Source organism: Chelonoidis abingdonii, chromosome 9 (genome assembly GCF_003597395.2).
Source record: "Chelonoidis abingdonii isolate Lonesome George chromosome 9, CheloAbing_2.0, whole genome shotgun sequence".
NCBI lineage: Eukaryota > Metazoa > Chordata > Testudines > Testudinidae > Chelonoidis > Chelonoidis abingdonii.
In genome coordinates this window covers 80680899-80696857 of record NC_133777.1, presented here as the reverse complement: position 1 = coordinate 80696857, position 15959 = coordinate 80680899, and the positions used below count along the sequence as shown (strand labels likewise).

Sequence of the window (15959 nt, the reverse complement as noted above, 5' to 3'; positions counted from 1 at the left end):
TGTAAAGGACGCCAGCACTATTATTCAACATTATTAATGATGATGTCCGCTGGTAAGTCTCAAAAACTAGAAAACTAATAAATTTTACATATTGAAAAAAAATCACAGATAGATCAAACAAATATATAAATTCTTTAAAGTATTTAATATGTGTTAAGAGGACAGAATGATAAATTCAATATTGAAAACCAATATCAAGTTTACAATTATATGCCATTTATCATCACTGATTGCACAGACAGCATCTTATTGCAGGGAACAAAGTGATTCATAAACTGAGACACTGAACAGTTCTATTAAAAACAAAAAGTGTGTGTGTGTGTGTGTGTGTGTAAAATTCATGCTACATCTTGGAAGCCCTGCTTTCTCTTCTACTGTTGTTGTCAACAATCATTTGCATTTTCAGAAATAAATTATGCATGTTTAATTTCTTGATCTTTAACATTAAATGGGCAATACTTTTGTATGAAGTGAAGCTGATACTTTTACAAACAATAACATGAGCCAATATTTTGCTGTTCTCTACAGGACTGCTTCTCCTCTTTTGGAAAAGAAATAGGATATAGAAAATGTAAAAGTAGATAGGAAGTCTGAATTACACAGATGTAAGTATTTTGGTGGCTTCTATTTGCCTGCTTCCAAGTGTGGATTGACTATGAAAAGAGTGTATGAATGGCACCTTCTTATTCAACAGACATAAGTCCTGGGTAAAATCCTTGAAATCAGTGGCAAAACTCCCACTGACTTCAGTGTGGTCAGGATACCCTATGTGTATTGAAAGTCAGACATTCTTGCTTTTGTGAAAGAGCTATATTACTTTTAACTCTTGTCATCCCAGAAGAACTCTGGGAGAGGGAACTGGATTCTCTTCTGGCTTGCACTTTATCAGCAACATTGTAAAATAATTTGCAGTTGCAGAATCATCACTGTAACTCCATTGTCTTCAGAATCTGCCCTCAGTTAAACTTATGGTAGGGTTGCATATGTGTAACTAAAGGCATAATTTCAGGACAAGGGGGTTGCACAGGTGTAACTGAGCAGAATTTGCCCTTCAGAATCTTGATAGGTTGTTCCTGGCTCATTAGTCAGTACTAGTTAACTTGACTTTCAGATCCCAGGCTGTTTGTAGGGACATAATGCAAGTCTGAACACATCAAGCCCTCACCCCCATCTTTTCACTTGTAAACTGAGCCCATTTAATATGGAATATTTGATTACATTTTAATGTGGAGCCCCACAATGCTTTTTTTCTTTTTACACTAAGTCCCTTTTGTAGAGTAGAATTGTACTTTAAGCAGAGATTAATATAAGGCCTGAGTAAAACACTAGCCATCCACAAAATGAGCAGTGTTTTTGTTTTTTTTTTAAATCAAATCTACAGCCAGATACACTCAAATCTACTAAAATGTTTTTTTCCTCCAGCCCTTTTTTCTCAGAAAGGGCAGAATCTTATGTTCAGAGAGGAACAGAATAGCCTATCAGTGGCAGCTTTACTGGTAAATGGAATTTTTTATTTGAATGGGATTTTGCCAATGCAAGAACTGCAGGATCAGGCCTTTTATCTTGATCATGGAAAAAAAACTACATTTAGGAACAGCGTAATTTTTTGATCTTTGGTACCAAGAATGCCAAGGACTGTCACAATTTCAGATGGTATCCCGGACTTTTAATTGGGAATTCTGAATTAGTTGAAAGACATGTACAAATAATGTAGCTATTGTTGGCTACACAATTTAGGAGGCTTAAGACAGCTGTTTGCTGTAGCAAGGGTCTGGACTAAATTATGTCCAATAAATGGGTTCTAACTTCACATGTTTCAGACAGTGTTTGTGGAATAACCTGTATGTACTTGTTAACGTTGAAGATCTGGAAAGCAGGTGATTTTTTCCACAGCTGGACAGTTGTGAAACCTAGTGGTAAGACACAAACTGTGTCATAAGTACAGAACAAGTGGAGTTTTTAATATTCTTATACAAATAGTAAAATAATTAACCTGACTATTCAATAAATTTATTTCAAGATTTAATCAATATTCAGTTTAAATATTGAAAATAATTGAATAAACATAGTTGATGATTTATTATTGATGTTGTTAGTTAATAGGAAGTCGGTAAAAATAATTAAAAATTAGGCTGGGAGGGAGAAGTCACTTTATAGACGCACAATTGTTCAGCTCCTGATCATGTTGCCTTAACTACGGGTGATGGGGGGCAGCGGAGAATAGCTTTCTCGATTTAGTGATTGAGTAAGAAGCTGGATTTGGAGAAAGGTGGATATGAAGCCAACAGTCACACAGTCTTTCCTCCTTCTCTTGGCTCAGATGGCTGGTGGGGGAAGCTAGGGAAGTCATGGAGCTGGGTTCAGAAAGAAAAACAAAAAAATTTGTGGGGCAAGTGTTGTGGGAGGAATCAAGAAGTTTATTAGGAAGCTGGGAGATTACAGCTGAAATGGAGAGTTTCTCACTGAAAATCCAGGCTGAATGGGGCCTCAGTGAACTATGTCTTTTTTGGGGATTTGCTATCACCTCGAAATGTGCAATTGGCATGTTACCAACAAATCCACAATGTAGTGCCAAGGATGCTGGGAGCCCCTAATACATACATAAAGCATTCGGTGGGCTGGAATTCCATGATGAGGCTATGAGAACAAAATAGGCCCCTGAGCATTGTAGCTGTGTTATAGAGAGGGGGCTGCTCTTGTGTTCCTTACATATGAACATAATAGGAGACTAAGGAATGCAGGATCAGACCCAAGGTCGTTACAGCAATTAGAAAATGATAAATATTAACACTTGGTGCACAGTGTTTTTCCATCTTCAAAAATTTTTACAAGCATGAAATCACTTATTTCAACAGCTAAGTAAATTAGTTGTGGATTGTGCATATATTGAAATCACAGATCATAAACATTTTCTTTAAAGGAATTTTTTTATATTACCTTTGTCACTATTTTAAGACATCGTTCTGAGGAGAAATTACAAGCAAAGCGAGAGAACCCTCTGCTATTTGGGTATCCAATAGCCCTGAAGAGTCTAAAAGCACCCCAATGCTGCAGACCAATGTAAGAATCAGAAGGCTGCTGTTCTGGATTAATAGGGGATTCTAGGGAAAAGGCAAATTTTTCATAGTGCTTCCTCCTTCTTACCAGCATCCCCAGTCTTGCCTGGTGGCAGCTTTAGGCAGCTGGTGTCCATCCAGGGCTGATTTGAGCAAGGGAGCGAGAAAGCTGCGTTTGTTTGCGTGGGAATGAAGGTGCAGGCGCCACATAGGAAACGCATGCATATGCGCCAGCAAATCCAGGCACACGGAAGTAGGACCAGAAGTTTGCATGATCCCCGGTAAGCAAATCCGCAGAGCCCTGGGTCTTTCAGCAGCAGGGAGCAATATTGTTTTCTGTCTCCTACGTGCTGCGGGTCTGCCAATTGTCCTTAGCAGTTAGAGAGTTTGCATCCTCATGCAGACACATCTGCAAAGAGTTTGGGTCTAGTCTTGTGCTCGGTGTGGGGTGCAGGCTTGAGCCTCTGTCCTTTTGAGGCTAGTCGTGTAATTTTCATATAAAAGAAAAATTACCCTATACAATGCAGCCCTCCCCCCCAGACACGCCCCCCCAACCACGTCCAGCCCCCCAGGGAAGTGGAAAGTTTCTCCGCTTTGGCAACGTCTGCAAATGCACGAATCCAAGGAGCCGAGCCTCAGCCCGCGCGTCTGCAGCAGCCGCACCTGCCTTTGCGCACCCAGCCTGCTGTGGGGTTAGTTGCATCCCAGAGCGACGGTCCAGAGACGTGGCTGTGATTGGAGCGGCGCCGCTGGCTGAAGGGCTCCAATTGCCCCCCTTCACCTCCCCCGGGTCCTGCTGGGAGGCGGGTTTAAGGGGCGTCGCGTGGCCGCTGCAACTTTCCCAACAGAGCCAAAGGGGCGCCCGGAGCCCCCAGCAGCAGCAGCAGCAGCAGCATCCGCTGGAGCGGATCCGAGCGAGCGGCCCCGGCTGCCCTCACTGCAGCCCGGGCTGCCGCTTTGCCTACTGCACCGAGCGCCGCTGCCGCGGGAGGGAAGGCTCCGAGGTAGGTGGAGGCGGGGACGCCCCGATGTCCACCCCCCAGGGCGCGGGCGCATCCGGGCAGGGGGCTCCCCTCGCCGCGCTGGCCTGGTTGGGGGCCCCGCTGCACGTAGCGCCCTCTCTGCTGGATGGGGGGTCCCCCTTCTCCGCCTCTGGCTCCCCGGCGCTGTCCGGGGGTTCCCCCAGCCGCGGGGAGAGCCCTGCCGCGGAGCTCGCCCCGCTATCCCAGCGCGCTTTAACGGCACTAACTTTCTTCCGGCTGGAGGACGCAGGTCCGGCTTCCCCTGCTCGCCCCGGCTGGAGCCCGGGCTACCCTGCTCGGCTTGTGCCCCAGCAGCGCATCGGTGTAACCGGGCGCTGGGTGGCTGGGGTCCCCGGGGGGCGCTGGCAGGGGGACCCCCTCTGTTGGCTGGGGGATGATGCAGGGGAGGGATTCACCCGATCGCTGCAGCTCAGTGCGGCCAAACGCGCCCTGCCTCCGGCTGGAGGCTCTTCCAGGCTGCCGCCGGGTCAGGTGGCTCCCAGCCGGCAGGGAGGAAGCTGGGGAGTGTCGGAGCATCAGCAGCCTAGATGCCCCGGGCAAGGAAATCAGCCGCGTCGCCGAGATGCTCAAAGTTCTGTGTCATTAACGTTCTGCTGCAGACATTGGGCTCCTCAAACTACCGCATCGTATTTAAACAAATCCAGTGATCCTTAAATAACATTAAGGATCTGACTGAAACCTACACTAGCCGGAGGAAGCTCAGAGTTAACTGGAGAGCCAGAGAGAGAGAGGGCTGAAATTCAGATCTAATGCCCCTCCTGCTGGTTATTACATAGAAGGTTCCAAAACCCATCTAGGTTCCAAATTCAGTCAGACTGGGGAGACCCTTGTAATATTCTGCCCTGTGTATTAGTGGTATAAACCCCACTCTTAACTTTCTTATCTCCTACTTTGGCTTAGATCTTCTGGTGTCACTTTAACAGAGCCAAAGACAGTCTGTGGCTTTGGCTGGTGATAGTGTTAGATAAAAGTGAAATGAACTGACTGTACTCATCTCAGTGGAAGTATGTTGGAGACTGCACTGTGGGATATTAGTTTGTGTGGTCACTAACAATCTAAGGCTCTGCTCCAGCAAATTCTTATGCACATGAGTAACTATATGCATGGGAGCCTATTCCAGTGACTTCATTGGGCTTTTTATCAGGCCAGTGAGTGATTCTGTACCAATGTGCATAAAGTTATTCATGTGTTTGCAGGATCTCACTTGGTGGAAGTACATGAGTTTCTGCTTGGCAATAATTAAGTTACAGGGAATCCTTGAATAGCAAATGTGTGTTGAACTTGGTTTTCATAACACCTTCTGTTATGCAAAGACAGCTGTGAAGCATCTCACTAAGTCTGCTTAGTAAAGATTCATAGGGATATTTTGTTGAAAACGTTTATGGCCATATACAGATCAGTCATTTTTCAAAACAAAAATTTGTGCTTCCCTCTTTGCACCCTATCAGAAAGAAATCACTGCTTTATAAACTTCCATAATTCAGTTGACAAGTGGGTGGCTGAGGCAGTTTACTGTACTATAGTGAGGTATTTTATGTGGCAGTTGTGGCTTTAATTAAAGCACTCAGCAATTTGGATGAGTGCTTATCATTATAATTAAAAATAAATTAATGAAGTTTGTGTTTTTAGTCAGAGCTACAAAACTGAAGGCATGATCTTTTTCCCGTTTGTGCATGTGGGTGTGGGAATTTTTTTCACATAAAAATGGCCAAATGAATAATTCAGACTTTGTTTGAACAATCCATCACACTTTAGATGTTAAATACCAGAATTCATTTTAAAGAAAATATACATAGTAAAATTCTCAATCCTCGAAAATAGGGGATTATAATAGAAATGTAAATGCACTTTTAAATGCAATTTGTACAAACTACCTCTCTCTGCTATGATCACAGTTCTTTCAAGCCTTTTATCTATGTCAGTAAAATTATTTCTAATTCCATGCTACTACAAAGTGTGTGCCTGGTTATTGTTTTCAAAATCATGTGGTATGAGCTACCCCATGATTTTCTATCATATAATATTTATGATACTGCTTTGATGGTTCAGTTTAGAAAGAGAAATGCTGCATACTATTGGATACTAAGTGCTCCTATATAATTACTGTTTTTTGCAGTACTGTTGCAAAGTCCCTGGGGGCAGGAATGTAAATGGAGTGTTTATATAGTTCACAGTTATTTTATATTAAAGGTATAAGCTCTCGTCTACTTGGTGTACCAGAACTGCATAAGTTGGGGAGCCCAGCAGAAAGCCTGTAGAGGGAGCACAGTCACATGTAGTATTACCTTTTATTCCTTTCTTTAAGGGTTGGAGCATGTACTCCCAACTGCTGTTGGCCTCTTAGGGCTGTCAGGTGCACAGTAAAGGTGTGCTGGCCTCTCCCCACACTGCCCAGCCAGACCCTTTCAGGTGCAAAGTATCTCTGGATGTACCTCTGCACTTTGTGCTCCGGTTGTATAAGCACCCTCATTCTTCCTGCCTCCTGCACGAGTGCTCTAGTGAGCAAAGTGGTGCCTGTTGTTGTCCCCTCACGTTGCGCACACACGCCGTGACAGTTGGAGTCTAGCTGTGATCCAACGCACCCTGAAGTCCTTGGGAGTCTTTCCACTTACCTCAGTGGGCTTTAGATCAGACCCTATGTGAGTATGTGTGTTGCTTGTGTCTCAGATGCATATATGTATTGTCTGTATCTCAGGTATAACTAAGAAATTATTTGGACCGAGTAGTAGGAGAAGCCTGAGAGAACTGAAATAGTTATAAGTCATCATGAGTAAATGAGTTACCATGAAGGGCTGTCAGGTATTAATGAAAAGGATGGAAAAAACCTCAGCATTGTTGCTGAGGCTGACAGAACTGATGTCCGAGTCGGCTCTGCTCTGTACACTGGCATTTGCAAACTGACGTTGTAACTCACTGGGCAGATTCTATAAGCTAAGAAGAGAGGGATGAAAAAGTTGGTGGAAGAGTTAAAGGGCTACTCACAAAGTAGACAAACTCCAAACAGAACCTGCTGTAAAAAACGCAGGTCAGATCTTGCCCTGTAGTGCTCCCCTGTGACTCCCGGTGGCTGCAGTGTGACTTGTGCATGTGCATCCAACTTCTTTTAAAAAATGTGATACTGACCTTGGAAACTAGAGAGTATAGGCCAGGTCTCTGGAGCATCACAGATTTACATCAGCTGAGGATCTGGCCCAGTATTTCCAAAGTGGTGGCTGCAGCATAAAGAGAATCCCAGTTTCTCAGCCAATTGTCCAAAACCAACTCCAGAATGCTGTGGGATTTGTGTGATTAAAAATAAGTGTGTGTAAATGATAGAATCATGTAATCCAGGCAGTTACTGTTCTCTGGCTACCTGGTCTATACTTGCTAGGTCAGGGGTTCTCATACATTACTTCATTTCACCGCAGCCCCCTTCTGACAACAAAAATTACTACAACCCCGGGAGGGGAGACCAAAACCTGAGCCCCCCCTGCCTCAGGCAAGGGGGCCAAAACCCAAGCCCCACTGGGCTGGGGGGGTGGGGGAGTGGCAAAGCCAAAGCCTGAGCCCCATCACCCCAGCAGTGGGTCTTGGGCATAGGGTTTGGCCCCAGGTGGTGGGGCTTAGGCTTCAGCCCGCTGGCCCCAGCAAGTCTAACACCAGCCCTGGCAACTGCATTAGGTCCCAACCCACAGTTTGAGAACCGCTGTGCTAGGGAGAGTATTGAAACTTACATGAATCCTTCTCTCTGTAAGAAAGAAATCCAAGAGAAATGTCAATGCTCTGCCTGCTTACAGCAATTCAGGGGCAGAGATGAGAGCCTGTGCTACCTGCACACCATTGCAAACAAGATCAAAGCTGGTAGGTCTAATAATCTTTAAATTATTTGCCATCAGAACTGGTACTGAGTGTTACAGCCTCAGCAGAGAGCTAGCAACTTGAATGGGCACACAGGCTAAACTACATTCATTACTGGAGACATCCTCCTTCCAGAACAGGTTCTGAAGCACAGTGGTTAGAAGTATGGAGAACCCAGCTCTGCTGCTGCCTGTGCTGTGCCTTCTGTGACTTCATTCTCCAGCGCTGTCAACCCAACACCTTTTATGGGTGCTGAAAGTTGCTTTAAACATATTTTAAAATATTAAAAAGGTATCACAGAACTTCTTGTGTTAGGATATAACAGCTTAAAGGTGTGTCAAATGTGAGAGGTGTGATCCTTCTAAAGTCTCCGTTGACTTCACCATTAGGTCTGATTAGAGATGGGTCCAAGTTGCAAAGTACAAATCCAGATTTGAGTTTGCCCAAAATTCAGGAGTTTTTGGATTCCACATATAGATCTAGACTTTTGGCAGATTAGTTTTATCACAAGGCTTGTGATTCTTGATATTTTTGTTAAAGCCTCAGCTTCTAGAGTCTTGTGAATGCACGAGTATCTCAGCTTTCATGTACAATTAAAAAAAAAAAAAAAAAAAAAAAGGAAATTTCTAGCCCTTGTAGTTGTGGAGAAAAGCTTGAAAATGTGATCCCTTAAAAACTCCAAATTTTAGAAGAAAGGACCCAGTTTTTATTATTTTTTAAAGCCTCATAATTTTTAATTTTAAATTTAGGATTTTGAGGGGGGGCCTGGGTTTTAATGCTCCGGGTTGGTGATAGTGGGATCTGAACAGCACCGTAAATTCCAGCTTGAGGAGATGTACCTGTACTCTCTGTCATGGTGGGTTAGCACAAGCAGGCGCAGACCCTGGAATAATGATGCTGGCATGAGCTGTTACAATGATAAAAGATTGGGAACACCCATCGGAGCGAACCTCTCTTTGAATAGCAGAGGAGGGAGCCTTTGGTATGGATTCTTCCTTCTTCTCAGTGTAAATTAGAGTTGCCAGGCATCTGGTTTTTGACTGTTAAAAGTTCAGTTGGCAGTGCAGCCGGGCTAAGGCAGGCACCCTGCCTGCCCTGGCTCTGCATGGATCCCGGAAGTAGCCGGCATGTCCCTGAGCCCCCTAGGTGCTGGGGTGGCCAGGGAGGCTCCATGCGCTGTCCCGGCCACGAGTGCTGGCTCCGATGCTCTCACTGGCTCGGGGAAGGAGCAGGGAAGGGGAAGGGTGTTTGGATTTCTGCAAACAGAAAGTTGGCAACCCTAGCATAAATCAGGAGTATGTGGAATTGCTTATCTTGGTTTTACATCAGCATGAGCAGAGAATCAGACTCTATATTTTGTTTTTAAAATCTACCAAGCAAGGGCTGATTTGTAAGCAGTTGACTGGCATTTGGTACATTTGTAATACCACTATGTTCATATCACCATCTGGATTGATGTGCAATCTTTCAAAAAGGACTTTGAGTCTTAAAAGAGAAAATAAAGTGAAGTCGCTTAGTAGCTCACAAACATTTGGCTCAGGAGACTGGATTGGTCAGGAGATAGGGAGCGAGACATCTGACTTGGTTGGAACAAGCAGCGCAGTTCTGAACAAACAGCAGCCCGTACCACAGAAACCAGTTAGTACACTGGGTTATGATTCAGAAATACTTGGGGCAAAATATTGCACTGATTTGCATGGGATGTAGAATTTGGCCCTTTGTAAGGAGGCTGTGGTCCTGCCCTTTGTTAGCAGTCTCAGCAGAGAGGTTGAGGATTGTATGGGATTAGGGACTGAGTTCTATTTTTGCATAGTGAACTTTCGCATTCAGGCTGAGGCCAATGAGCAGGCAGTGTCGGGGAGCTGGTACTGCCACTCCCGACCAGTGGATGACTGTTACCACAGGCTGCAGTTTAGACTCCTCTGATCAGCCCTCACATTCATTGTTAAGAAAAGGGGGGAAAAAACAAACAAACAAAAAAACTCGGCCATTTTGGTCGAGTCTGGTTTCAGGGCATGTGTGTAAAGCCCTGTGTTTTTCACAAATATGAAATAAAATGAAAAGGTATAAAATGAAAAACTTCACCCCGCAGCAGTGGCTGTCCCACGGACTGGGCCTTGCTTCCTGCTCCAGGCTTGGTGCATTGGGTCACAGAGCTGCTTACTCAAATTTGGCCTGGCCACCCCTCTCATCATGGAGGAGGTGAAGCTGGGCCAAATCTGAACGGGGCTGTGACCGGAGTGGGGAGCTAGTCCCAGGCCTGTAGGGCAGGAGCTGTGGGGTGGGCTTTCTCTGCAACCCAGACCCCCATCCCTGGCCGGGGTGAGGAGTCAACCCTCCAGAAAGTCTCCCATATCTCCCAGATGCAGGATCCAGCTCTTCCCCCAGGGACTCCTCCCCGAGTGCAGGATCACTAGGACCACTCGTCCCGCGCCTTGTAGATAAAATGAATGAAAGTAAATATCAATTTCCCTCCCAAAAAATGAAAAATTATAAATAATAATAATTTCATGAGGCTCGACATATGATCTACCCACTTGTATTAGGAGGGAAACACTCCTTGACATGCAGTGTCATTTATAGTTCTCAGGTAAAGTAAAATGATAAATGCTTTTAAAAGCAGAAGAGCTGTCAAAACAGAATTTGGCAATGTTTCAGTCTTTAAAGGGTTTAATTCACTTGCCACAGCTAGCATAATTTCTAATGAAGAATTAAAACAGTGGTACTGTATGTGACATTATTATAGCATAAATTACACTTTTGTTTGTCTTTAAAGAAGATCTGGCAATTAATTTGAAACCATTTAACCTCTGCTTGTAAAAACAGGTACAGGAAATCAAAACCATTAAAGGTGCAATTCCCTACCATTTTTCAAACTCAGTAAAAATGTCTAACGTTGAACTGTTTTTCCCTTCATGCCCCCTTTAATTCCCCTTTTCTGCAAATTTCAGGTAGACATTTTATCAGGTAAACAAGGCCAATTAGTTATTTTATAGATATCACAAAATTTACCTCTTCCAGATTTTGTTATGCATTGCTTTCTGCACAGTACCATGTGAACAGTCATCCACTGCAACTCTGACGAACCAAGTGTTCTAAGCCAACCTTTCCTAATAAAGGGATTTATAGTTTTTTTTGTTAGATGTTTTGGAATAATTTATGTCGGATGCACATATCCATATGTGATGGAGTGCACAAAACCCACAGTGAGTAATAAGGGGTTAAGGGATCATTTTGGGCTCAGCCAGCCCCGTAGGGTTGCCAACTTTCTAACTGCACAAAACTGAACTCCCTAGCCACACCCCTTTCCTGAGGCCATGCCCCCTTCCCTTCCCCAAGGCCCTGCCCCCCGCTCACTACATTCCCCCTCCCTCAGTGGCTTGCTCTCCCCTACCCTCATGCACTTTCACTGGGTTGGGACAGTGGGTTGGGGTGTGGGAGGGGGTGAGGGCTCTTAAATAATCATTCATACGTTCCAGAAAATTAACATCTGTAACTCTGAGCAGTGGTTTAAGTGTGATGGGTTTGGATAAGCCTATGATGTTATACTAGGTAGAACTTTGCATGTATTCACATGTATCTGATGCACAATATTAGAATTTTCTTTAATTTTTAAAATTTTCACTAAACGCTGATTGGAGCCTTTCAAGTATAAAAATGGTTTGAGAGATGCATTTTACTGTTGTAAAAGCCAAAGAGCAGAACGTATAAAAATCAGAGTGAAGACCAGGTTAATTCACCCAGCTTTTGTTTAAATTTAATGCAGTGTGAATTTCTGCTGTACCTGTCCATTTAAAGGGAGATGGCCCTGTGCAAACTGTTTTTATAGGTGCCTTCTTTTTATTGTGAAAATGTGGATCATCACTTAGCAGACTTAGTGCATATTGTCTGCATAGATTGATGTGTTTACTCTTTTAAGTAAAGGCGTGTAGTAATGTGAGTTTTCCCTGAGTAAGGATTTCAGGATCCAACTCTATGTACACTATGTGAAAATTCCTCCTCATTCATATTTTGTCATGTAACGTATTGTTTTGAGGCCCAAAGTACAGTATCAGCATTTACTGAGTGGAAATACTATCCATTGCTTTCCCAGGAAATTGCAAAAATCCTGAGTAAGTACCCCAATAAACCAATTTTCTTTAACTATGTGAGTATAAATTGTAGTGAGACGTTCATTTGGTTGGAGTCTTCTGTGCCATTAGAGCAATCATTAATTATGTATTAAGTGTTGGAAAGGAAAGACATCAGTAGCCTATCGGATATATTTGCTTAGTAATTGAGGATTGATTAGATGCATATCTGTAGTGAGAGCTACTGGGAATAAGTCACAAGTAATTCACAGCAGTGGTAAATTATATTTACAAAACATTGCCTGATAGTAAATAAAGATGGTTAGAAATATCAAAAGAATTCTTATACTTTGCAGATGGAATGAGAGTTACAGTATCCGTAGTATTCTGTTTCTTGGTTACTTAACATTAGATTGTAAGCTTTTTGGGGCAGGGATTGTATTTTCCCCACATACAGTGTGGTCTCTGGGTGCTTCTACTCTACAAATAATGAAAATAGGTCAGATTCTAAGCTGGGGTAAATGGAAGTATGTCTGTTTACCCCAGCTGAAAATCTAGTCCACTAACAATAAAATAATAAAGGTGTTAGCAAAACACCTACTAACAAAACTCTGGGCAATTCTAACAATGAGCAGGAATTTTTGTCCATTTAAGTCGACAGGAATTTGGCAAAGGCTTTTCTTTCTCATGTATTTTACCAGTTTGAGTAATAAAAATGTAACTAACATGTGCTTCTCAGACTGGTGCACAGGATCATCTGGGAGTTGGAGGGGTTTGATGGCAATCTAGGAGAGCAGCACTCGTTACACAGGGATCTGCAAAAAGGAAAAATAAAAGGAAGGTACCGTCTAAAGGGCAAAATGTGTTAAATAGAAGAGGCAGAGGAGAACGTAAAGGGAGGTGGGAGCGGCAGAGGGGGCAATGACAGGGAAGGTCAAATGTTTGTGTACAAACCAGCAAAGTAGAGAACCACAATTAAGCAAACAAACAAGAGGAAAGAAGGGGACAAATAAGATTTGATGAGAGAGAAAGCGTTCACCCAGGACTTGCTGAATTAAATGGGAAGGTAAGAAACCAGTTCTGTGCTGGATTCACAAACCCCCCAGAAGTATTTAGTGTGGTGATGCCACATTGATAACCTTCGGTATTAAAAGTCAATGTTTTATACATAACTCAGGTCTCCTTCTCCTCTTCTTGGGTGCGGTATGATTTTCCCCCTCTTTGCCAGTTAGTTTGTTTCGTCTCTCATCCTCCTCAGCATTTCTGGGCTGCTTCTAAGGTCTGGCCTATACTTAAAAATTAGGTTGACATAATTATGATGCTTTGAAAAATTCATACCCTTGAGTGCCATAGTGTTGCTAACCCAACTTCAGGTATAGCTGCAGCTAGACTATTGGAAGAAAGCTTCCATCGACCTAGCTATTGTCACTGGAAGAGGTGGAGTTTCTATAGCGATAGAAAAATCTCTTCTGTTGCTCTAGGAAACATCTACTGAATGATGCTACAGCAGTGTAGTTACCGCACTGGAGTTGTGCCACTATAGCGCCGTAGGATCGATATGGCCTAAGAGAAAATTTTCAAGTTGAACAGCGGCTTGTCTCCAGACATCAGTTTAAGGACCTGGGTTCATTTTATATTACATGGGCCTAAGAGTAGTCTGTTTTTTCCCTACTGTAACAAAGTGGGAATGTTCTTAATGTGCTCCTTGAATACTGACTGGGGAGTATTAACCTGGGAAGGTTGCAGGGGAGTTTTGCTGGGACTGTCTGCATTGGGGATGAGAGACTTTCCTTGAGGGAGGATACTTGAGCATGTAACATGAGAACCCAGAAAGCGGGGTTGGAGGCCAGGTGACACCTCTGTCCCGAAACTGGACAAAGGCTGGGAAGGAGCTGGGGGAGGCTGAGTGAGACAAAGTTTCAGTTTTGGAGTTGGCTGGGAAAATGGAGGGGAGCCCAGATGGGGCTCTGGCCTCCCTTTCCGCTCTTCCCCTCCCCTCTGCTCCTCCCCAAGATGAACCTGACAGAGCGGGTCCTGTTGTCTGTACCTGCAAGACCCCTCTTGGACTGTGTTCCTGTTGTCTAAATAAACCTTCTGTTTTACTGGCTGGCTGACGGTCATAGTGAATTGCAGGAAGCTGGAGGTGCAAGGCCTTGTCTCTCCCACACTCTGTGACACCTACATGAAAATGCTTATTCTGGCTCCTCTTCTGCAACGTGCAACTGTTGTGGTCTACTCCAGGTTTCCTGAAAATCCATGAAGTTCGCAGAAATTCTGCAGCCAGAACTGTGTGGGAGATTTCTGGGGCTAGGCCTATGCTCAAGGGAAGGGTGGGATGCGTGTGTCAGTGTTTGCTAATATGTATGGTGCTGCTTGACTCTGCTGTCCCACATCATCTTCAGGTTATTACTGACCCTCTCAGGATAATCTGAGGGCCGAGGCCAGAATGTGGGTTTACAGTTAGTATAAAAGCCCCATTTAATAGAGGAAGCATCTGGTTCATAAGCTAGTAAATACAGGAACTTTCCTTCTTGTCCCCAGAAAGGGCCAGGCCAGGAGATAAAAATGTATTTCTTTTTCATACAATGGAAGTATTGCTTATTCCAAGAGGTGTTTCTCACTTGGGATAAATTCGTTTAAATGGATTTTTACTTTATACGCCTTTTCTTAATTGAATAATTTTAATTCAGAACTCTTCACTGTAATGTAAACCTCCCGTTCAGTTAATTGAGTTCAAATTCATTAAGAGTGGGATCTCACCCATAGTGACCTTGGTAATGGGGTACAGAGCTTTTCAACTTGAGGCCATAAACTAGAGCGTGACTTAAGTGGCTAGGGACCCAAAAGCGTTATCGGATGGCTGTTTGGTGGCCTTTGTGAAACGAGTGAATGTCTTCAATACACTGTGTAGCTGTCAGGAGTTCATGTAATAAAAGTGTCCATCGTGAGTCTTGTTGGCTTTATCCTGCAGAGACCAAGCACTGGATCACCCCCAGAGAAAGCTTTTTCAGGTCATGCGGAAGAGGGCAATGTAGGGAAAGCTTACGTTGCTGTTGCTTGTGTCAGACCTGTTTGATGGAGAATGAACTTCAATTTCCACTGCTGCCAGTGCAGCACCTTTCATGAAATTCACTTATAAACATAATTAAAAATCATTCCTGTCACTACTATGGTTTTGCTTGTACTGTTAAGAGGCAGCATTGCAGATCTGTAGATGTTGTGTTTACTTTAGCTGTGAGCATGTGATTCTATAGGTAAATCATTTTCCATATTTTAAAATTGGTGTTCTGTAAATTCTGGTTTTCTTTTGCATGCAGCATCTTCACTATATTGCTCAAAAAAAAAAAGGCAATAATTATGTCAACTATTTCATTCCTGCACTAAAGGAGAAATCACTAATGCCTGTGTGTGCAAAATAGTTAAACATAGTAGACAGTATCTTAAATTACAAGCTAAGTTACCTATGCATGAGAGCTGGAGCATCTGTTCGATTGAAGTATTCAGGATTGCAGTGCAAGAAGAGTGCATTCTTAAGAAAAGGGAAAAAAAATCCGTCAATTCAGTTCAATTCTTAAGCCATGGTGGAGGATATTCCCTTGCAAGCGTATCTGATACCAAATTAGAACAATTGATCCTCCTAAAGAACAAGTAGGGCTTGTAGAAGTGCACATATTTTATGGTACTTACAGCTGTTAGTCTGACAGTTTATTTTATCCTGTACTACTCACTTCAATAGCTACGTGCAAGAACAAACAAACAAAAAGAAAAAGGGCCCAGTTACAGGTTCCCTGTCATACACTTCAAAAACTAACTAAGCAGAACTGCTTATTTATACAAATAAATGTGTTTGTAGATGAGGCTTAGTGGCTTGCTACGCATTGTCTGCAAGATCAACAGCGAGAGCTTCCCCTCTTCCAGCTAACACTAACCACACAGGAGCTTCAGAGAGGAGG

At 43.4% G+C, this 15959-nt stretch overlaps 1 protein-coding gene across 4 annotated transcripts in view; it reads left to right on the top strand.

The window, feature by feature from the left end:
• The first annotated feature begins 3868 nt into the window (after positions 1-3868).
• The window catches only part of MEGF11 (multiple EGF like domains 11), a 394137-nt gene continuing 382046 nt past the window's right edge, over positions 3869-15959 (top strand). For all 4 annotated transcript variants that reach the window (XM_032766029.2, XM_032766028.2, XM_032766027.2 and 1 more), the window contains exon 1: positions 3869-4060. The gene's annotated coding sequence lies outside the window, so the exon portion shown is untranslated. The remainder of the gene's footprint in view (positions 4061-15959) is intronic.